Here is a 24,736-nt window from a genome sequence, read left to right as displayed (position 1 = left end):
CTTTTAGTGGGAAAAAAAAAGGGGGCTATTACATGTCATGCCTTGATTTTCTACAAACGATCTCTTCTGGAAAATAGCAAGTTCATATGCCCATTATTGAAATGGGTTTCTCTTATCCTCCTGGGAACAATCTTAAAATGACTTGGACTCAAAAGTTATAACTCTCATTTATTTTCCAGGGAACATTGTGACATAATAAAAAACCTTGAGAAAGAGAAAGAGAAAAGAAAAAAAAAATCACCTCGAATCCCCCCTCCACACAGTTTTTATTATTTTTCGTGGTGTCTCTCAAAGTTGGCCGACAAGCATATACAATTATAATGTACCTACTATCATAGCATAAAAATAATTGTATAGTCTACCCTTACTTTTCATTAAGTGTATAACCGAGTTCCTGCTAAGTGCCAGAGATTGCTAAATGTTGTCATTTTAAAAAAATATAATCTTAAAATGACCCAATAAAGTGAGTATTATTCAGAATTTTTCATGGAAGTTAAGTGATGTAATAAGAGGTTAGATTAATACTACTTCGTTAGCAGGTTAACCCAGCTTGTGAATGACAGAAGCAGCATCCAAACCAGCTCCCTCTGGCTGCAAATGCCCTTCCACTTTTCACTGTGTTTTCCCCATGTTGTTTCCTTGCCTCCATTGCTATAACTTGTGTTGGCTTCATTATAATCTAGTAGATTATAAACTTCCTGAAGGTGGCAACTGGGTCTTACTTATCTTTATCTGCAGCATTTAGCACAGTGTCTGGCAGGTCATAGATTTTTTTTTTTCCAATGCATATAAATAAAGTTTTATTGGATCACAACCACGCCCATCTGTATACTGTCTAGAGTTTCTTCTGAGTCACATGACAGAGAACTAGAGGCCCTCATGACCAATATTGACTACCTGGCCCTTTACAGAAAAAGTTTGCCAGTCTCTGGTCTACACTATAACCTTGCTAATCTTTTTTTTTTTCCTTTCCTTTTTTTTTTTTAAATTGAAGTATAATCAGTTTACACTGTTGTGTCAATTTCTGGTGTACAGCACAATGTTTCAGCCATACATATACATACATATATTCCTTTTCATATTCTTTTTCATTATAGGTTACTATAAGACATTGAATATAGTTCCCTGTGCTGTGCAGTAGAAACTTGTTGTTCATCTGCTTTATATATAGTAGTTAGTATCTGGCAGGTCATAAGTATTGAATAAATATTTGTTGAATAAATGCAGTCCCTGCACCCACACTTTCCCCAAAACTCCTGAAGAGCTCAGGGCTCGCAAGAACTTCTCCTAGGTTTCCTCCCTCCTCCTCCTTGTTTACTCTATTTGATAAAATGTGATCAAACTTCTACCATGTGCTGGGGACTCTGCTGGGTATATGGAAACAGACACAAAGCCCATTGCGTGGAGGTGGGCAGGATACTGGGAAGAAAGTGCTCCATGGAAGTACTTGTTCAGAGAACAAGGGAACGGCGGGGAGGAGAAGCTAACCCCTCTAGAAACTTGGGATCATCTGGGCCAGCTTCCCAAGGCGGGTGGCTTTGTTCCATCTTGTACAGAGAGTACCTACCCCTCTGGTTGCTATCTTTGGAATCCGTGCCCTTGATCACAAGAGGCCTGAGATGAGAAGGCTTTCATTGGGGGTTTCAGGCTTGTTGTTGCTTTTTTGATTTTTTGTTTTTAATCTTAAGCAGAAGGTGTACTACTCCTCTTTTTCTTTTCTGTATCATACAACTTGAATTAGTGATTCTGTACCATATCATTTAAACCCACAAAGTCACCTTGCTATCTGAAAGAATTCTATTTGCAATTCCTGCTGGGCATTGAGTAATGGCCACTCCCACTACCAGCACCCCACTCCCCACAAATTTACCTTTCATCTGGATCCATACACTTAACTTTTTAAATTTTGTAATGTATAGAGTTTGGAGTTCATTTCATGTACAGTGACTTTGGTTTTAAACATTTTCTGGCCTGTCATTGTAAAATCAAGGGAAACTCTTAATTGGTGCCAGGTTCATATGCTAATGTGATTCTTTGCATCTGACCTCTGCCAACATCTTCAGAGTCCAGAAAGGTGAAATGAATTCTGGGTCTGGATAAAGTTGACCAGGGGCCTGTTCAGAGTACGTTGTGAAACGTGTAAAGAAATATTTTTCTCTCTCTTTAAAACTCCATTTTTCCAGGTTCATAATCTCATTGTGATAGAATTACTATTAAATAACAACATAGCCAAAGCCAAGGCTTAAGTACTTTGCAAGATGACTGAAGAAAAAGTTTTCTGGCCTTGGAGTGTGTGGGGTTCGGGGGTGGGGGCAGGTGTCTGATGAGTTTCTCTCCTCGTATGCTGGAACTGTCTCCTTACTGCCGTTGCCTCAAGCCTAGTTTTTACCAGAAAATTCTCTAAATAGCTCTAAAAAGTGTAAGAGCTATTCAAAGTATTTGGACATCAGAGTACCAGGCAAACACACGTACTTCTTGGTGGTTCTGTTTGCTTTCAGTGGAAGAGTAATTCCAAATGAAAGTTATTGAACAAGGAGTCATGCTAATATGATGCTGGTTCTCAGAACACAAAACGAGCTTCAGTGTTTTTTATCTGTAATTGTCTCCTCGAAATAGGGGGAACATTTTTAACCTTTCTGGTTCCCTTGGAGAAGAGAGAACCCAACTACGTTTCCTGAATTCTTCCATACAAAAGTCTTTTTTTGGTTCCTTGAATACTTTTGCTATTGGAAATAAAGAACTCAGCAGTCTAAGTCCTTCAGCAAACGTTTTAAACACCTAATTTGGGCTGACACCTTGTCCTGGGATTGGCCTGTTAACCTTTCACCCTTCACCCAGCCTGCCATGGGGCAATGATCCCCTTAGACTCCTCCCCAGACAAGGCTTCCTCACGGGATGCTTAAGTCTATTTAACCTGGGGATTTGGGGAGGCAGCTTTTCCACACTGCATTGTTCATCATCTCCACTTGTCTTCTATAGTTCCTCCCAATTAGCTGGCCAGGACTTTGAAAACACATTTGATTTTAATGCCTTGTAGACCATTCCTCTGTTGTGAGTGGGAGAAACAAGACTACACTCATGATTTATAAGATGTCATTATGCTTATGTACTTATTCATAGTCCGTATGGAAACAGGTGCCCCACACATTACAAAATATATAATGTTTGCAACATGCATTAGAATTTACAAACTATTTTCTATGTCTCATTTCTTTAGCTTCTTGCAATAAACCTGTGGAGTAAGTGGTCATTGTAAATGCCCATTTTGAGGGGTGTGTATATAGCTCAGTGGTAGAGTGCAATGCTTAGCATGCTTGAGGTCCTGGGTTCAATCCCCAGTACCTCCATTTAAAAATAATAATAATAAATAAACCAAATTACTCTCCTCCCCAAAATAAATAAATGTCCATTTTACAGATGGGCAAACCGAGGTTGAGGGAAGTAAAGGACATTCCCAAAGTTGCTAGTTTTATTATTATGCTGGTTTTATTGTTTGTTTCCATTTGGTTTTTTTCTGAATAATAAGCTTTTAAAGTTTAAATAATTTGCTTTTTCCTTTAATTAATTAATTTTTATTAATAAACAACAACTAGCCACGGAAAGTAAGACTTGCCGTAAGTCTCCTGTTCTCTCAGTAAAGAATTGGCAAAAGCATAGAAAAAGAAAAGAAAATGAAAGCATCAGAGCCAAATAAACACATCTAAAACAAGATTTAGTGCATTTGAGAACTTAAAATATGAGATGTGGCATTCTAGTTCAGTAAAAATGGATGGTTCATTTTATAAATGGTATTGGCTCTCCTCCTGGAAGGAAAAAGCCCCTTAACTCACATCTTATGTAAGACTTACAGATGGATTAAATATTTGAGTGTTTTAAAATAAAATTGAAAAATATTTGAAGGAAAAGTTACTATGTGGGAGACCATCCTAATTACAGGAAACCCAGAAGCCATAAAGGAAAGGAGATGTTTTTCATATTGCAAAGTATGCCATGACAAAATCAAAAAGCAAGTCATAATCTAGAAAAAAATATGAAATATATGGCAAACAAAAACTTAATATTTCTATCAAATGCTCCTACAAATCTTAAAAGGCAGACCTTAGAATTGGCCAAATAATATAAACAGGAAATTTACATAAGAGGTGATCCAAAATACAAAAAAAGGCTTAAGTTCAGTAGTCAGGAAGATGCCAAGTACAGTAACAATGATGTACCATTTTGACTCATCAAATTGTCAAAGTATAAAAAGAGCAATAATGTTGTGAACCGGAGAGGATGCTAGAGAATTAACATTTCCATAAATTATTGGGATGTGGAAATTTGTCAATTACTACGACCTTTTTAGAAAGTCATCTGGCACTATGTATTAAAATATTCTTTATTTGAATGTATTAATTCCATGTGATCTAACAATCCTACTTTAAAAACTACATTCCACAGAAATAAAACATAAAAATAAGGGTATAGATTCAAGAGTGCTTATTATAGCAATGCTTACAGTCATAAAAACAAAAGTAAAATAAAACTGGAAGTATTCATTAATAATAGTATGTGGCAAATGGTAAAATAAATGAGTGTATCTGCTCTATAGAATTTTTTCAGCCTCTAAACAAAGTTTTATCTTTATCTCTTAACCCAGATGGACCATGATATATTTAGTAAATGAAAAAAAAAAAAAACCAGGGAAATGAATCTAGTATAATACATTTTTACTTTTTAAAACTTTGAGTATATGCATGTGTGTGTGTATCTGCATGTACTGTGAACTTCTCTAAGCCAATTTAGACATGTACCACTCTTAGGGTCACTTTGGTAAATAATATGAAATTCTTAATAGTCTTAGATAGGTAGAGTTAGCTTTTCCCCCAAAATCTCACTACAGGGCTGTAATAAAAACAAGTGTCCAACTCAGTTCTGCTGCATAAAAGAACACTGATTAGCAAACAAGCACAAACAGGTCACATCACCAGCTCTGGAAGCACAGTTAAGTCCAGCTCTGTGCTCTGGTTGCTTTCCTCACAACCTTGCACAGCAGGTTCCCTTTTGCCAGGTGTGACAGCACTGCAGAGGCGGGATTCTATTTCCCTTACGGTCTGTATCAGGCCATCAGAAACCTCCCGAAACAAACCGACAGGACACTTCAGGATCAGACCGCAGACACCATCCCTAAGGCAGCAGACTATAGACCTTACTAGAGTCTTAAACCCTATCCATTGCAAGGAAGTGGAGTGTCTCTAAAAGAATTTAGATAAGCCATATATAATTGAGTACCACCAATTCCACCAATGAAAGCCTATTTTAACATCTATCATACAAACAAGTTACTAATTTCACCTGTGAAGAACCCAGTTCTTTAACCATTTTTAAATTTATTTATGTATTTATTTTACAATATCATATTTTTAAATTGTTTAGTTGATGTACAATTTTATGTTACAGGTATACAATATGGTGATTCACAAAGTTTTAAAGGTTATACTCCATTTATAGTTACTATAAAATATTGGCTGTATTCTCCATGCTGTACAATACGTCCTCATAGTTTATTTTATACCTAATAGTTTGTATCTCTTAATCCTCCAACTCCATCTTGCCCCTTCCTCTTCCCTCTCCCCACTGGTAACCACTAGTTCCTTCTCTACAACTGGGAGATTGTTTCTTTTCTGTTATATTGTGAAAAACCCACTTCTGACATTCGCTAGACAGTCAGCAAAGTGTCCTAGTGTCCATCAAAGATGAAGACTGCTGAAGCAGTTTATAGTAGCCATGTGTGGATTAGGGCATCTGACTGTTCCTGGCTTGTGACTTAAACCAACTAACACACACATAATATCTCACTGTCTGGGTCCCAATATTTCAAAACAAATTAGCTCCATCATAACTATTTGAGAGCGAGAAGAGGAAGATTCCACACGAAAGCAATTCCTCTTGGTCGCGTAGAAACGGAAAGCGAACAGAGATAAAGAGAATGATAACTTATTCTCTGTAGACCTTTATATTATTTCATATGACACAACACACTCATTATCTGTGTACTTTAAAAATCTTAGAAACATATTTTAAAAAGAGGTGATCACTTCACAGAAGCAAAGGCGAGATGGCCTCTGCGCGTGCTCTTCTTTCCACGTGGCCTGTCTCCCTCTCCTTTCATGTTACCAGCGATCTCCTCCGCTTACTGCTGTGTCCTTTGGGAAGCCTTTTCTCACTGCTCCAGTCACAAGTTTGTTCTCTCCGCTCCGGTAGCAACTAACCATTTCCTAGCAGAGCACTCCTAACAATTCCTGTTTGTCTGGTTTCCATTCAGATTTTACATTCATGAGAGCAGGAACTTGGCCCTAGTCAATGCTGTGCCTCCTAACCCCATGCCTAGCAAGAGTAGACACTTGACAAATACGTGCTGAATCTGTGAAAGAATGAATGAGAGTGTAAGTGAACGCTGAGATAGCGCATTTAGTATTTTTGTGGGACTTTTTCCCTTTACAGTGTTTATGAAATAGTTCCCATACGGCTTAAAACTTTCTTGGTCAACCAGTTTTTCACCATCATTTCATGAGAAGGTATTTGGGTCACCAGCATCATTTTCAATACTAACATTCACAATCCATAAGGAGGAAGTAAAAGTCTTGCCCTATAATAAATGATCAGGCATCATGGAATACTAAAATGATACTACCCCAAACCTACAGTTTGAGTCCGGACTCACCATTCACTACGTGTGGAATTTTCGAAGAGACGTTGAACCACTCACTCTGAGTTCAATTCCATCATTGTCTGTAAAATGGAACAAAAATTGCCACAGCAAAATTTATGGTCAGGGTCAGATGAAATGACAGATGTGAAAACTCTCTGTTAACTATAAAGTAAGGGGTTCATAGGTATTTTTTATTATAGTGAAGGTAGGGTGAAGTCTGACATTTCCTCCTGGAGCACTAAGGTTTATCCATTGTTAGGGCCTCGGTGCACCACATTTAATCTTTTGGGCACCTCAGAAGGGAAGAATTATAGAATCTTAAAATATTAGACACCTGAAGGGATCACGAAATTCGAGTCCACCCTCCCCATTCTGGAGCCAAGAAAAGCAAGGTCCAGATAAATTTTATGGCTTTACTTAGACCACAGGGCAAGTTGGTTCAACTGAGGTCATCATATCCAAGGATCATCTTAGCATCTTTTTCCAATTTACTTTTTTCATGCTGCAGAAAGAAATTCATTTCAGGCAGAACTTGCCTAATCCCCAGTACAACACAAAGACTTCTTTAAGGAATTTACTCATGTGTTGAGCAGTGAATTCAATTATCGCAATGACAAATGCAAATTTTCCTGAAATAAATGTGTTATCTGTTAGCGAATTTATAAATGAATCACACTGCACGGTCTTCATGAGCTAGCGCATGTCTCGGGCAACCCCAGTGAAACAAATATTGATAACAACTAAAAAAAAAAACATTAAAACTCTAAAGTCTGACACAATAAAAAGAAAGACTTAACCACAGTCCTTGCCTTCCCATTGATTTTGTGTTTGGAGGAATTGTATTGGGAAGAGAGCTTGGGGTTTTGTTTTTACTACGGTGGCAATAATGATCCCTTACATTTCTGAAGAGCTTCAGAATTTTCAAAGAGAGATTACACACATTCTCACTTTGATCCTCACAACAGCCCTGTGATGGAAGCCTGCAATTTTCTAAGAAAATCCACTCGTGTTTTTCAACTGATCTCCTCTTTTGTTTCAGGCATATTGCGACTCAGGGAGCTACAAGTCTCAAGTGTGAAGAGTCAGAATAATTCTGAAAGACAGGCATAATGGCTGAGTTTTTCTGAAGGAGCCGTGTGTGTGTGTGTGTGTGTGCATATTTATGGGAATGATAAAGAAATAATAACAAGAAAATGTGAGAGTGAGTTGGTGAATAAAAATTTGGCTAGAATACCCACAGCAACTGGACTTACTGTTTTAAAATTTCTATTTATCTGCTTCTCTTAAGATAAGGTGAAAGACTTTGTAGCTTCAATTTTAGGGAATTTTTAAGTTTGTTATGGCTGCGTAATTGTGGTTGGATCATTTCTTTGGTAACTGACATCACCAGCTATGTGATAGCAACATTTGGGACAATCTACCATGGTGAGTTGGAGCACGGCCTCTGGTGTCAGACTCCCTGAGTTCCAATCCCACATCCAAAACTTAGTAGTGTGCAATGTTGCATGAGCTGCTAAACCTCCCTGCCTCATTTCCTCTTCTGAAAAATGGGCATAATAATAGTACCTACCTCAGAGTTATTGCAAAATTGAATGAGTTCATAAAGTGCTTAGGACAATGTCTGATACAAAGTGAGTACTGTACAGTCAGCCCTCTGCATCCGCGGGTTCCATGTCTGCAGGTTTAACCAACCACAGATCAGAAAGAGTCAAAAAAAATTTTTTTTAATAAAGTTCCAAAAAGCAAAACTAGAATTTGCTGGGTACGGGCAACTATTTACAGAGCATTTACATTGTACTGAATATTATAAGTAGTCTAGAAATGATTTAAGGTATATGAGAGGATGTTCATAGGTTACAAGCAAATACTATGCCACTTTATAGAGGGGATTTGAGCATCCGGGGGAGGACTGTACGTGTTTGCTATCATCTTTATTGTTTCTGAATCTATGTCCCTGGCCTCTCTTTTCACTAGGTATTAGTGTGCTGGGTATGTGAACTACGATGTACAAGGCTTCATAGTTTGGGATCAATATTTTCTGAACTTTTTCACACAATAAATTGGTATAAAAGCATTCTGCAACTTGGTTTGGAATTTCTTACACAGGGATTAAGAGTCCTGGCTTTGGAGCCAGACTACATGCACGGAATTTCTCCTCGACTGCTTTCAAACTATGCGATCTTGGGCAAGTGATGTTTATCTTTTTGAAGTGGAGTATAATGATGGTACCTCTCTCATAAGATTTTTTGGGGAGTTAAATGAGAAAATATATTCAAAGTGTTTCCCAAAGCAGCTGCCAAATAGTTATAGAATTACTACTAGTCAGCATAGGAGGGGAAGGAGGAAGAGAAGTAGACTTGCACTCAGAAACTCATCTTCCATTTTTTAAAAAAAGGGAATCAAAAGAATAGCTAACATACAACAGGGGCTTCCTGTTTGTGCTGAGTCTCAGTCTAAGATCTGTATGTGCATTATCTCATTTAATTATATCATTAAAATAATATTCTATATATCAAATAGAATAATATATTACTGGTGTATATTGTATATATACTTCTTTCATTCTGAGACACAATTTTGAGATTTTTTTTTTCCCCTGTGGCCAATCATTGTCAGCAAGCCTGGACTTGTGACACTTTTGTTAGAACGCTAAAATAAAAATAATAATAAAATAAAAATAATAAAATTGTTAGAACTGTGTCAGCTCCTTCAGCAGTTCTCATCAAGACATCAAAGGCTCCATCCCACGGTCCTCTGGCAAGGAAGGGCATCATGGGGCGTACTGCTAAGATATGCCTTCCATTATCAACAGTGTGTCTATTTAGTATCTTTCCCTCTCTCACTGGTTCAGTGGGAAAAAAATACAGATGGCGAATTAAAAGAAAAAGTTCTCAAATGTAGTTGGTAATATATATTGGACTGAATCCTTGAGAAGTTTCTGAGTTATAATCTCTGGTGTCCTTTGAGAGCTAAAACTGACTTAAGTAGATAAACTGCTAGCCTGGAAAGCAACTTGATCATGCTTTTGCTCTAAAGCACATTGTGGGTTGTTTGCATGCTTGTTATATATTTAATGAAGTATAGTTGATTTACAATATTGTGTTAGTTTCAGGTCTACAGCAAAGTGATTGAGTTATACATATATATTTTTTCGGATTATTTTCCATTATAGGTTAGCACAAGATATTTAATATAGTTCCCTGTGTTAGACAGTGAATCCTTGTTGCTTACCTATTTTATGTGTAGTGGTTTGTATCTGTTAATCCCTATACTCCTAATTTATCCCTCCCCTTCCCTTTCCCCTTTGGTAACCATAAGTTTTTATGTGTTTAATTTAGTAAGTAGATATTATGAAAAACTTGATGTAAGCTTTATGCTTCATTTTCACAAGCAAAGTGATATAGATGATGCAGACTTTTTTTTTTTGGCAGAAATTATCTATAGATGATGCAGACATTTTTGGGCAGAAATTATCTGCAGTGACAGAAATGTTCCATGTCTACAATGTCTTGTATAGTCGTCACCAGCCACATGTGGCTGCTGAGCACGTGAAATGTGGCTAGTGCAACTGAAGTATTAAATTTTACATTTTATTTATTTTAAACTTAAATTTAAATAGCAGGTAGCACTACTCTCTGTGGCACCATGGCTGCTTCTTTAAAGGACTGGCCACTAAGAGGACCTGAGAGCCATGAAAGGGCCCGGAGGAAGTGAAACCCAAAAGTGGGGGTGACAGCAATAGCGATCTAGTGCCCAGATATTGGCTCTTAAATACCATCCTCTATGAAAAGGAACCAGAGCTCCTTTGAGAAATGACTGATTCAAGGGCTGGGCAAGGAAAATATAAGATGAAACTGGAATATCTTGTTGAATCAGAAAGCAAAGATGTTCAAAGAATAATGGAGGTTGAGGTGTACAGGTATTTGGGGGAGTAGAGCTCAGTGGTAGAGTGTGTGCTTAGCAGGCACGAGGTCCTGGATTCAATCCCCAGCACCTCCATTAAAAGAAAAAAAGAGTAATGGAGACATGATGAAAGGAGACAGAAGAGTTCTGGTTTTGGTCCAGAAGGAATAAGTATTCTAAACTCTATTGCTTTCTCTGACTACAGCTAAAAATCCTGGATAGAATGTGTAAAACAACTATCAGAAGACTCTGGGAGGGGGATTGGAGCAGGATGACTAGGTAGGGAGCCCAGACTTTGAGGGACTGCCTAGCAGTGTATCTCCTGGGTTGCTTCTCTTTTTTCCTCCTAGACAGCCTGTCTTGGGCTCTCGGACAGCGTGAAATCTAAAACTAAACCTAGGTACCAACAGAAAAGGCTTTGAGAAAAGCCCATGCTTTCTAGCCTGAGGACTTGGAGGAGGGAATCCTGTGAACAGAGGTCTTTTGATTTTCACCGGCTTCCTCCAGATGAGAGCCAGCAAGGAAAGAGCAGACCTCCCCTCCCTATCAGTGGCAGCAGCAGTGGAAGTGGCCCTTCTAGGATGAAGCTCTTGGGATTTCTCCCCACCCTGTACCAGGTGAGCTCCGGCAATGAAGGGGCATCTCTCCCCCAACTTCAGTATGGCGAAGGTGGCTACTATGGGGCTGAGCCCTTGTGAGTTTCTGACATATACCAGATGAGCACCAGCAACAAAGGGGCATGCTGAAATACTCCTGCTGTAGCCAGCAAGTCAAGAAGGTTATAACTGCCTGAGTTGAAAAGGTTCAATCCTTTATCAGCCCCGTAGAGAGTAGGGAAGAAGACAGAACACAGAATAGAAAATAATATTGGTATCTGGGTACAACCATGGAACAAGGAAGCCTGCCCCTCTCTACTCTACCCTAATACAGTGTACTCCCCATCTGGCTCTGTTGTAGACAGCTGCTAACTGAGATGCAGCCTGGAGGCAAGAAAGCATCAACTGTTTCCCACCTCAGGCTTTTATTTTGCTCAGCAGAGGCCAAAGTGGCATATAATGATTGGAGTGGGAATTAGTTACAGTGGCAAGACTGTTGCTAAGAGACAGAAACCACAAGAGTGGTGTCTGCATTCAAGGATCATGAACAAGATTTCTGGCTTTGGCCCTTAGTCCACTGTCACTGCTAACATACTAACAGACCAGCAGCCAACGGCTGGTTTAAGGGTTGTTATTGCCAGAGAGGTCCCAAGCTTGCAAAATAGTGTCTTGAAACTGATCAGCTTTTCTTCCTTCAATCCCTAGATGCCAGAGCTCAAACTAATAGGAGAGAACTATTAAAGTGGTTTAGCCTTCAGAATAAGAATTCCTCTAGAATATACCTCCCTGGAGTGGCCAGGAAGGCAAAGAACAGTCGGGTTTCTGTCGCTTGCAACTTAAAAAGCCTTTACTAGTTCCAGCTGAAATTTGGTTCTCTTTTCCTGGCCAGGCCGTCTCAAGATGACTTATGTATATATTTCTCCCATATATTCCCAGCCCCGAGATCTCCTCCGTGGGTCATCCTTCCAAGTTTATCCCAGCCCCGAGGGTAGAACTGAAAGCAGAGTGGAGTGGCAGGGGAAACCATATTCTTTTTGGATCCAGCTGACATCTTGCTGTTCCAAGGCTGGTGCCTTTTTCCCACCCCTAGATATACCCCAGCTTTAATAAAGTTCATCACCATTGATCGTACTTTCCGTGTTATGTGTTAAAATGAGTATTTGAACCAGATGAGTATCCAAGATTTTTCCAGATTCCTCTGGGGCATGGGACTCAGGCATCTCATTAATGAAAGTGCACCCTATTTAAGGAGCCATGGCATATGAATGGGTCCCTCTAATTCTCTGGCACAAAGCCATGCTTGTAGTAGGTTTCTTGGTGACTATTCCATTGATCACTAATCTGGGGTAAAGCCAACGTAGCTAAACCTTTCCCTGTATAGGATGATTTTGCCTCACTGTTCTTGCCTTGGGCTGTTGTAGTCTTTTGAAGAAGGTTTTAAATTAACAAGCTCATTTCACATCTAGAACTAAGACAACCCTTCCTGTTCTCCCCACTCCAAATGAGGACAATTTCATCCCTATCACTCCAAGATCCCTTGCCCCCAAAAGCTCAGATACCAATTAGCCTCCATTAGAGATTAATAAACAATACAATAATGACAGATAAAAAGACTAATTCTGTGGCTGAGAGAATCACTTTAATTAATTTAATCCCGGCTGAAAGATCAGCTGTGCTCAGGCCTACTCACCAGCAGGGCCCATTTATCCCAGTCTGTGCCTTCCTCGAAAACCAGGGCATGCTCGGGAGCCGGCACTTAAGCAACAATGAGAAACAGATTGTACTGTCAGGCTTCATTAAAGGTCATCATTAGTATTCCAATTTGAAGACAGTTGCTCCAGTTCAACCTTTTACCAATTCTTCCCTGGTGCATTGTGAAGTTTGGTTCAGCTGTGAAACGGAAAGATTCTCCCCGGGCTCCGTTGGGATGGGTAGCATTTGATGCCTGTCGCACTGCAGCTTAAAGGGCAAATCCCCCGGCGAAGTGATGGTCGGAGACTCTATTTGAAAATCAAGTCATGTGCAGCTGCCTAGAATCCAGACCTTTCAAGGAATGGAACTTTCTAGGACTCAGCCCTAGCCATCAGGAATAGGGTGGCGTTGTCATCCTCCCCAGGAGTCTATTTCAACTGTTCCCTTGCAAAAGAAAAGCTGAAAAAGAATTTTTAATGGAACCAGAGTGAGTGACAACTAGGAATCACCATCGAAGTGGGAAATAGCTCTGGGCCCAAGGCTCCATGGAAGGTCAGGGAACTACCCTGCCTGGGAGGCCTCTAAATGCAACAACCCTCAGAGCCCAATCTCAGCGGGCTTTGGGGAGACAGTTTTCAGACTGCTCATTTCACAGAGGAGATGAAATTTGCATTTTCTCTCTCTGCAATCTGCCAATTTTTAACAACTTTTCCTCTGCTGAAGCAATTTTTATTTTTAGGTGATTGTGTGCACTGGGATAAAATTTTACACGCATTTCACCCTTTTTGTTGGTAAGCAGAGCAACAGTCTATAGTCTGCCTGTTTGGGGAATTAGGTCATCTCTGCAGGTGCTGCTCATCACCTGGCTTCTCTGACTCATTCCTCTCAGGGCTTTTCAGTTGCTTATTGGATTGTTAGTCTTTGATCCCTTCCCTGTGCTTGTCTCATTTTATTTGGTGCCGGTCTGTACTGTTCCTTTTGAGAACTAGAGTCTCTTTTGCACTGGATTCCAATCTCCAAATGAATGTGCCCCCCAGAATCAATCTCTATCCTTTCCTTCCTTTCTTGCTGCTTCTTTTCTCTCTATCTCTGTGTCTGTCTCTCTCTCCCTCCCTCCATTCTTAACTCTTTCTTCTTTCAGGTTGGTAAACATCTAGAGCAATAAAGCTAAAATAGGGAAATAAGTGGAAAACTCTGTGCCTCAACCACCCGTGTCAACATACACCTGATGTCCAGGGTGGTACAGGTGACAAGGTCTCACTGGGGACGTTTTTAACAAAATCAGCCGGAAAGCTAATTTTTAAGTAGTTGTGCTTGTAAATGAGTCCAATGAAGCCTAAATCTGCTTTGTTGCAGTTGCTTCTGTTTCTGTTTGTGTGTTTTCTGAAACTCTATGTTATGTTATGTTTGTGTGAAGTTTAGATTAGCAGATACAAACTACTATGTATAAAATAAACAAGGTCTTAATGTATAGCACAAGGAACTACATTCACTATCTTGTAATAACCTAAAATGAAGCTCTATATTTTGAATGGTCCATTGTTAACCATAGGATGAAGTCTTAACCTAATATTCGCAGACCCATCTGCTAAACTCTACTAGGACCTTCCAAGCTCTGCCCATGTCAGTGTTGCCTTGTGGCTTTCTCGGACTCTTTCTCCCCGAATAGAAGTGATAGCAGCTTCCTCTGTGCCCTGTAGCTCCAAAGTACATCCTGGATGATGGCGATTTGAACATGTCATTCTAGCTGCCCGTCTATATGTCTGTGAGTGCCCTGCGGGTGAGACGGATGGTTGTTGTTGTTTCTTTTGTTTTTTAATCCTGTATCCTTAGCACAGGCCTGGCACAGAAACAACATACAGTAAAGATTGACTCAGAGAAATTATACTCAACGCATGGCCCTTGGCCCTCAGTTCACACGTCCATCTTGTTCACTGCTGTATCCTCACACCCGCCAGAGTGCCTGGGGATATGGTAAATGATCAAATGATAGATCAAATCGCTTTGGACTTCCTTCTTCATCCCACAAGACTCTTTCCTCCTGGAATGTAAAGGCAAGGATCATATTTTAAGTCCCTCATCTCTGCCCTGTAGTGATATTGATAATAAATGGAAATCTCTATATTTGCACTGCAATCTGTGGTTCACAGAACCTGGCCCTGTAACCTGTCCTGTTGGATCTATGTTTTCAATGCCTTTTAGAAGCAGTGGTGAAGAAAAATGATGCTGTTTGGTTAGACAGATCAATTAGTTGACAAGTACTGGCTGCCTAAGAGCAGGTGCATAAATATTTATTGAATGAACAAATTAATGAAGTATTTACCTCATGATCTGAATATACAGCTCTGAGTTAGGGGTCCTGGAAAATATGTTTTTAAAAAGTATAAGATATAAATCTTTACAAAATAGGCTCACGCAGCTCTCAGCCACCCTGTTTGTGTCCTGCCCTTCTGCCCAGTAGGTCCCTACTGCCTCCATCCACCTGGACATCCATGCTTTCTGTGGTTACAAGTCCTACCAGTCATGCAGAGAAGAGATCCAATAAGTCATTTCTACTTTAGTGTAAATTAGCACCACAAGCTCTCACCACAGGTTGAATTCTGCTTCTCAAGTGCCCAGGGCAGTGTCAAGCACTGAGTAGTTAGTCTATTAATGTGTAGAATATGATTGAAGTAGGAGTGGAGGCAGAGGACCCAAAGAAGAGTATCGTCAGTGGAAGGATTTGCAGTGGATATTAAGACAGCAGGGTCTGCTTTGTTCCCCTTAAACTCTAAACAGCTACCCTTCCCTCACCTAATCCAGGCAAGACCCCATGCTTTCTGCAGAACTGTATAAGATAAAATAAGTGCTCTTTGTTACAAACTGTTGCGTTTGGGGAGTGGTTTATCATGCAGCTTTATGGCAGTAATAGATGACTAACAAAGCATCACACAGGTGGCTCGGGGCTTGTCTGCGAGGGGTAGGGAGGGTGGATGAAGTGGGGGAGGCTGAGCAGGTGGCTCAGGACCGCACCTCACTTTTATCCACTTTGCATATCAGGCTCTGAAGAAGGGCATTGGCAGCAAGAACATTTTCACACCAGTGTGCTGTTTGACTTCTAATGAGTTTTCCAAATCGGAGTTTCAAGGATTCTCTGAAAATGCCCGAGTTTTGGTTTTAGGGCTCACTGGAAATAAATGTGAATCCCAGAAATAAATATCATAGGGAAGTCCAAACATCCCTACCTACTAGACCTTTCCTCAACTGCAGAGGTTTTGCCTGCTCAAAACCTGCATGTCATATGAATGGGATGAATGAGAATTTGGAACTTCTTTTGGCTCCTTCTTGGAACTCACTGGTGATGTCTGACTGCCCATGCTATGCTCCCTTTGAGACCCAGGGAGGTCTTTTCCAGATGGCAGGCTCAATTATTCTTGGAAAATGCTTTAGGGTCGAGCTCCCTGGCGTAGACATTTATCATTATTTGGCTACCCAGCATTTAGTCCCATTACTTCAAAAAAAATTTATTAAGACATAATTGATATAGGAAAAAACCTGCACATGTTTAATAAATACAATGTGTCGAGTTTGGACATATATATACACTCATGATACTATCAGCACGGGCAAGGTAATTAGCACATCCTTCATCTTCAGAAGTCTTCTTGTGTCCCCATTTTTGGTGGTAAGAATGCTTAATGGGAGATGTGTCCTCTTAATAATTTTTTAAGTGCACAATACCATGTTGTTAACTGTAGGCACTGTGCTACGCAGAAGGTCTCTAGAACTTATTCATCTGTCATAATTGAAACTTTATACCCATTGAACAACAACTCCCATTTCCAGTTCCTGGCAACCACCATTCTACTCTCTGTTTTTTGGTTAACCAGTCATATAAGTGGAATCCACTGGTATTTGTCTTTCTGAGACTGGCTTATTTCACTTAGCATAATGCCCTCCAAGTTTATCCATGTTGTCACAAATGATAGGGTTCCCTTTCTTTGTAAGGGTGAATAATATTCTATTGTATGTATATGCCACATTTTCTTTATCAGTGCGTCTGTTGATGGACATTTGGGTTGTTTGTGTATCTTGGTTTTTGAAAATAATGCTCCCTTGTACATGGGAAACCAGATACTTCTCTAAGATCCTGTTTCAGTTTTTTTGAACAAATACCCAGAAGTGAAATTGCAGGATGATATGGTAGTTCTATTTTAATTTTTTAGAGGAAACTCCATCCTGCCTTCCATAGAAGCTGCACCATTTTACATTCCCACCAACAGTGTACAAGGCTTCCAATTTCTCTGCATCCTTGCCAGTACTTATTATCTTTTATTTTTTTGATAATAGACATCCAAACTGGGGTGTGAGGGGATATCTTATTGTGGTTTTGATTTGCATTTCTTTCTTGATCAGTGATGCTGAGGACTTTTCCATGTACCTGGTGGTCATTCGTATGTCTTCTTTGGAGAAATGTCTATTTCCTTTGCCCGTGTTTTAATCAGGTCATTTATTTTCTTGCTATTGAATTGTAGATAGTCCCATGTATTATTTCCTCTCCAGACACTTCCCTTTTGTATGTAGTCTTGGTAGAAGGTAGTAGCTAGCTCTTACCCCAGAAGCCCAAAATGCCAGATTTCACCCTCCATCTCATATGCAAAAGAATAGACGTATGACTTCCCTTTGATCAATGAGACACCTCATCTTCTGTGGGCATCTAATATCTATCTAACAAACTCCATTTTCTTTCTAATATAGCCAGAGTCTGTTTTGTTGCTGCAATAAAAAAAACCCTAGTGATACTCCTTGCAAGTTCACTTTCCATCTGCCTCTCCTGCTTTAGATTGCCCTGTGAAGACAATGGTGTATGTGTCAAATGTCTGAAGGAAAGGATGCAAGCAAAAGAGACCTGAGCTAAACATCACTTTTGTGGATTCTCAGACCTCAGTTTCTCTCTGAGTGCCTTTGGAATAAGAATAAATGGACTTGTGCTTTACCACGTACTTAGCCAAAGCCCTATAATCATTAAAGGCTGTGATTGGGAAATCTGGAATAGATTATGTCCTTTCAACCCTATCCTTACTGGATTCATGTCTCGCTGCCTTCCTGAAGTCTTTTCTGAAGATTGGGCCCACACTGATATTCATTATATGGCTACCAGATACAGTGCTACAGACATTTAACTGAATTATTCTTAAATAGATTAATGTTTCAGTATTTTTCTTCTTTTTTCCAACTCTGTTGTGAGCTCCTCAAAGACAGAGACCACACTTTGACTCACATTCCCCTAAAAGATATTCAAACAGTAATTACTAATCACTCTCTCACTGAATTAAATCAAAAAGATGGGTAATCTAAAAGTAGAATAAACTGTGGCTTCTTCATCTATGTAGCTGAGTTCTAGTAGTTTCTGAGACAGTTTGTCCTCAATAAATTTTTGCTGCATGAATGAATGAATGAATGAATATCAGTTGCATCTTTCTATCACAATGCGACTCCACACCCGTGACAGTGGAGAATGAGCTTTGTAGTAAAACACTGAAAAACAACAACAGGTTAAAATAAGGTCTTGTCTTGTTTTCAAATAATAATTCTTTGAAACTGACAGCAATCTGAACAGTTCCACTGGACGCCCTTGACATCAGTGTCACTAAACATGAGATGTTTATAACCCAACTTTCACATAACTTAACATCAATGTTTCTGCCTGGTTGTACAAAACAGAGCAAGAGCTACAACACACCCAGTGGAAGTTACAGCACAGTCAGACCGCAGGCTAGGGCCCATATGGCAGAAAGATTTAAAAATTAAGGAATCTGGCCACTGCTGAAAACCAAGATTGAGATTCTTAATTTTATAATATGTACCATGTTTTAATAACATTAATCAGTATAAAATCTTCTATGTTGCCTAAGTCATGAACGTTTAAAAATCTGCCCTCAATTTGGCCTTTTGACATGACATGGTAGAGTAGAAAGTAATTGTTCTAGACCAGAATGCCTAATTCCATTTCTGGCTCTAACACTTACCTGGTATGTACAATAGGCAGGTCACGAACCTACTGGAGACTTGTTTCCTCTTCTGTAAACTGGAGATGACACTAAAACCCACTCCACGGAGTCATTGTGAGTGTCCAATTATGCAATATGCGATGCAGAAGTACTTTACGTATTAAGAATATCACGTTGGCTGATCTGTGTGGCAAGAACAGAAAATCAATTTTAAAGCTTAAATCTGGAAAGAAGGTGTTGGCTTTCATAACTGAAAAGCCCTGAGATGGATAAGACTCCAACAGTCTTTTCTCTACAGCCTCAAGATAGCTGTATACACTGGGCTACATACAGGCTTTCTTTTTCACATTCTAGGGGGAAAAAATGATGCTTCCCATATCCTTCAAACAAAAGTTCTAACTTTTACTGTGATTAGACGGCTCCTGAATAAGGGCAGATCAAGATTATCCAAATTGGCCTAGAGGTATCAGGGCCATGCCTAAAACCAAAAGATGAGGTCAGTACTACCCAGAGTACATAGATGCTGGCCATTGAGTGATGTATTTCCAAAGAAAAATTAAGAATTGGGAAAAAAAGGAAATAAATGCTGAGTGGGCACAAGTCTCTCCATTGTATGACTGGCACAACTTTATATTCTGATAGATGTTAGTAGCATAGCTCAGTTTGGTATACATCTGTGCATTTAATCTCTTCTACAGTTTTGCTTTTAAGATACTTAAGTGTTTTTAAGTCATAATATTTCCGTCCTTCCTTTTTGTTACCATCTCTCAAATTACTGAGTTTACTCCCATGATGAGTCATATTACACATTTAATGTGTAATATATGGAAGAGCTTAGGAAACTGCAAAGCACTGTGCAGACGGCAGATACTTCTCCTTGCTACTTTGCTTTTCAAAATGGTCCTTTGACTTTGGGGATGCTGGCTAGCATGTTAGGCTCGTGTGATTCTCTGGATAATCAAGTTCCTTGGAAACTAGATTTATTCTTTAAATATAAGCTTTATAGTTCCTGGGGGAGAAAAATCCTCAGCCCAGCTCTTATTAGACAATCTAGCCTCAGGCTTTTCTGAAACAGGTGGCTCACTGGCTCTTAGTATAATTGTACTAGTCATTTTTGTCACAGTTTAATTTGTATGACGATTTACAGTTCACAGACTTCTTGAAAAAAGTCTAAGAGCAGTGGATGGATGTTGGAATTTTGTAGATTTGGGGCCTAAGGGTCAGACCCCTGAGTGAGTGGCGTGTCTAGTTTAGACTGAAAACCATCATAAGCAAAGTTCCTAGTAGCGTATTTATTTAAGATCTAGATCTTCCCTAAATCTTTATTTCTTTCTAAAATTCCTAAATATCATAAGGCTTAAGACAAAAGCCTGCAGCTTTATAATCATCGCATGATTTTACATACCTGAGCTTATTTGATTCTCACAACCTCTTTTGAGATCGGTAAGGATTATTAGCTTTACTTTAGAGATGAGGAAACTGAAGCCCAGAAAGGACAAAGGACTTGCCAGAGGTCAAATAGGAAGTGTCAAGTCCACATCTTTTGATTCCAAATTCAATGCTCTTTCTGCAACAGCATGGAGTATACATTTGGAAATTTATGGAGATGACAACAAAAATATCAGATTCCTTTTGGACGCTAGGAAAGTAAGCACTTAGAATCAATTAGTAAGATAGGAATAGAATCTTCATCCTTGGGGAGTTTTACAAGTCAGAAGAATCTCCAGCTTAATCCAAACAGAGGCTACAGGAAGAGCTTAGTGACTTAAAGTCTCCTCCAACTCTTATGTTCTGGAATTCTGGAATCCATATTTCAAAGGCAGATCATCGTTCCAAGAGCTTTGATTACACTGTCAGGAATAACTTACCCATATTAAACCATCTGTTTCTGACAACTGGCATGCTTTACTAACAATTAAGTCTACTTTTGAACCATGACTATGGAAGGAACTAATGTTCTCAGGCAGTCCATCTTATCCAGGAAAAAGAGGCTAATACCAAACAAATGAATTCCTGTTGGCTCTGTAGGAAGTGTGTGATCCCCTCCCTGCAATTTTAACAGAAAAGGCCATCCAGTTTTAAAGTGAGAAATTTGGTTTGCAGATGAAGTCATTCTTGTGACCACTAACCATAGTTACTCCATTGTTAACCATGCCTCTTTTTTTTTTAACCATGCCTCTCTGAGTAAGAGTAGATTTGATTTTAATCGCTAGTTTTCCTACAAAGAACATATTTTTGTTTTTTGTTGTATAGTCCTATATATGTAGTCCTTGCAATTCAAATTACACCATGTATTTCATTACCAAAGCATAATTAATTTAAGATAGTAATTTTGATATCCATTTTTGTAGCATCTTAGAAGACTAAATGATGATTTTGTAATAAGCAGAGCTAATTAAAGTAAATGGTTTTGAAGTTACTGTACAAGATGATCAATCTTGTAATGTGGAGTCAATGTAATTTGGAGCTATTTTGGGGGGCTTAAGGTGAAGTTATTGTATGGGGGTTATTTTTTGTTGTATTAGCATAACAAAATTATTGCCCAAATTACAGTATCTTTGAATAAATACTTGCATTTTGGATGTTCTTTCTTAATAAGCATATGTAATTATTTTAACACAGCAAGCACATGCTTATTTTAAAATGTAATTACTATGTTTTCATTGAATTTCATTCATTTGCACATAGCTGGATTTGTACCAAAAAGAATATGAAGCAGAATGCTATCTCTTAATTTAAAAAAATTTTTTTTAATTTTTAAAATGGACTTTATTTTTTATTTTTTTTAACATTTTTTATTGAGTTATAGTCATTTTACAATGTTGTGTCAAATTCCAGTGTAGAGCACAATTTTTCAGTTATACATGAACATATATATATTCATTGTTGCATTTTTTTTTCCTCTGTGAGCTACCGTAAGATCTTGTACATATAAAAACGATGGTTAGATGCCATGAAGTAGGTGGCAATGCCTTAACCGTATGCATGTTGTCAGGCCCGAGGGCCTCTTCCATCCTTGTCAAGGGGAGTGCTAACCTTCTCTCCTTTTATACAATACTAAAAAAATTTTTAAATGTGTATACATAGAGTATTTCAGATCAACAAAAGAAACTTAAAATATTGTCAGCTAACTTTACTCTCTTCTTTTTGTGTCCATACAATTTGGGAGTAAACTTAAGTCTTTCCACTTTTCAGTTCCCAAACAAATTCTTGATTCATTCTGAATTTGTCCAGGCAAGTAGGTGGTAGGAATCTATCTGATCTGCTAGTTAATATTAGATTCTCACTCAGTAATCTCTAGTGGACCGGGGAGCCTCCGGGACTCCTTCTAGTCTTCGGTGCCTTTTTCTTTAAACTCTCACCACCCAGTACGTATTTGCTGAGGGATTTATCCACAGCACAGTGATTTACAATGATTGACATTATAGCAGGATGACTGTTGAATGCCCAGGTGAATTCTTCTCATCACTTAAGGCGTGGCAGTCTTGTTGACTGGAAAATTAAGGACTGCCACCATCATCATGACTCTTGTTATTGAATCAGGTATTGGGATTTTTTTAAACATTTTTTATTGATTTATAATCATTTTACAATGTTGTGTCAAATTTCAGTGAAGAGCACAATTTCTCAGTTATACATGCACAGGTATTGGGATTGACAAGAAAAACTGGATTAGAAATTCTTGGCTTGCTGAGCTGTACTCAGAAACCTTTCTTTAATACCATCTTAACACAGAATAGGACATTTTCATCTGCTGGGGCTCTGCAAGAACTCTAATATCTATGTTTGAATGAGTTATTTTATACTGATCTTCAGAGCCATTAAGTAGCTTTTCAGCATGAGAATGAGTGTGGCAGGGCTAAGCTAATTACACTTTTCACCCAGGATGAGGATGAAAGTGACCTGTCTGCTGTTGTAATCAGATTGTGCATTTCTTATCTGGGTCAGAAATAGTAAGTACTATGAAATAAAATTTGGCCATAATAATCATTTGTTACACTGCAACTATTACGTCCCCGGCACTCCCGGACATCTACATAAATAACCCTCCCCACAATCCTGTGTCCTGAGCCATCATTTTTTTTTTTTACGGAAAGCTTGTACCCTTTTACTAACTTTTCCCATTTTTCCCTCCTTCCAGCCCCTGACAGACACCATTTCACTTTCTGTTTCTATGAGTTTGACTTTTTTCTTTCCTTAATGTCATGTTTAGATGCAAGTCGGTGTAAGAGATATTTCAAGCCGTCGGTGCAGAGATATTTAGCACTGCACTGCCCTCTGGTGCTTTCGACCAAGTTTACAGCATCAAGTTGATGAACACCTCACCGCCTTCCTCCCACCCTTTCTTCCCTCTTTCACATCCACAGTTGAGTTTGCCCGCTAGTTTTAAATTTAAATTGAGGTTTTAGAAGGCTCTTAGCAGATAATGGTGTCTTTGTCCACACTGGAATCCTGAATGCTTCCTGCTCTGCACTCAAGATTTTCTCCCCTTCATTGCTCTCTCTTAACAGTAAATTGCATAAAAGTGGTAAAAAGACCGCAAAGCCGCCAGTTTCCAAGAGCCCAAATGTTTGAAAGGGAAACTGCAATATTTACTGAGCTGAGAAGTTGACTGTGTTCTGGTAAGTCATTTTTATAATTAGTCAATTATGAATTCCCAGTTATAAATAATTAATCAATGTAAACCAGAGCTCCTAAGAGGAAACACAATTGACAAATGGCCAAATTGATGAAAAACCCAACTCTAGGCTTCCTTAAAATGACTTTAAACAGAAAGAAGAAACTCTGAGAAATTCCTTAAAGTGACAAAAATGCCAACCGATGGAAACAGACTCCCCAGACTTAACTAAAATAACCTTTTGTAAAACCAGTAATCGGGAAAATTGTTTTCCTCAAACTATTATTTTGACCAAATTGTCCACTGAGCCAATTTAATTTCAACCAAACTACTTTCTTCCAAATCATGTTTGGACAAATTATTTCAATTTACATTCGGCCAAACCCTACGTTATCCACACAAGCCAATCAGTGTAAGGAATTCAGTCATCAAAATGAGATTTTTTAAAACCTCCTTTACCTAGAAATATATGAATTCAGTTTTGTCTTCCCTTATATATCTTGCTTGACTTTTTTACTGTTTTCATTATAATGTAATTTGATCCTCACAAAAAGCTGGGAGATTATTTCTATTTTACACTTAAGGAGATGAAGTTTCAGTGATGCTAAAGGATTTGTCCAAGGTCACATGGCTCACAATTTGGCAAAGCTACAAAGAGACCCCAGATTTTTTGGCTCTATGCTGGGGCCAATTCCATCACCACAGTGCCAAGAATGTACATCCTGCCTTGCCGCCAGGGATGGAGCCTAGAACAGAGTTTCGGAACATTCACACTCAGTTTCGGTGTACTAACCAGGCACTCACAGAATCCTGCTGTGGAACCCGAGGGAAACGAGCTCATTTTAAGGGTAGAGTTGATATATCTATCAGTTAATGTGTGGATGTGGGTGTGGGGGGAGGGTGTTTACCCCCTACAATTTGACTATGTGGAAGAAACAAGGATTTTTGACCAATGTGATCAAGTGTGTAGTGTTCTCAAGTAGTCTGCTCTCCAGTTGTCCAATGTGTTCAAGGAAAGCCAACCCACATTTGTTCATTCATTCATTTAGCAAATGGTTATTTAGTGCCTATACTGTGTCAGGAACCACCCTAGGTGTTGAAGATATAACAGTGAGGAAAACAAAGTCCTGCCTTCATAGAATGGTCATTCTAGTAAGATAGTAAGTAGCATAGCATGGTAGGTAATTGCAGGATGAGTCTGATGGTTCTGATTATAGTGACCTTGACCAATACTCAGGGAAAGGAG

General features: G+C 39.0%; 1 non-coding gene across 1 annotated transcript; it reads right to left on the bottom strand.

Annotated features, from left to right (window-relative positions):
• Positions 1-21,804: 21,804 nt before the first annotated feature.
• On the bottom strand, positions 21,805-21,930 carry LOC116155516 (U6atac minor spliceosomal RNA). The gene has a single exon (XR_004139405.1). It is a non-coding gene; the product is annotated as a U6atac minor spliceosomal RNA (small nuclear RNA).
• Between the last annotated feature and the right edge of the window lie 2,806 nt (positions 21,931-24,736).

The sequence above is a fragment of the Camelus dromedarius genome, chromosome 12 (genome assembly GCF_036321535.1).
Source record: "Camelus dromedarius isolate mCamDro1 chromosome 12, mCamDro1.pat, whole genome shotgun sequence".
Taxonomy (NCBI): domain Eukaryota; kingdom Metazoa; phylum Chordata; class Mammalia; order Artiodactyla; family Camelidae; genus Camelus; species Camelus dromedarius.
Note: the sequence above shows the minus strand (reverse complement) of the source record. Positions and strands in the feature narration are given on the sequence as shown.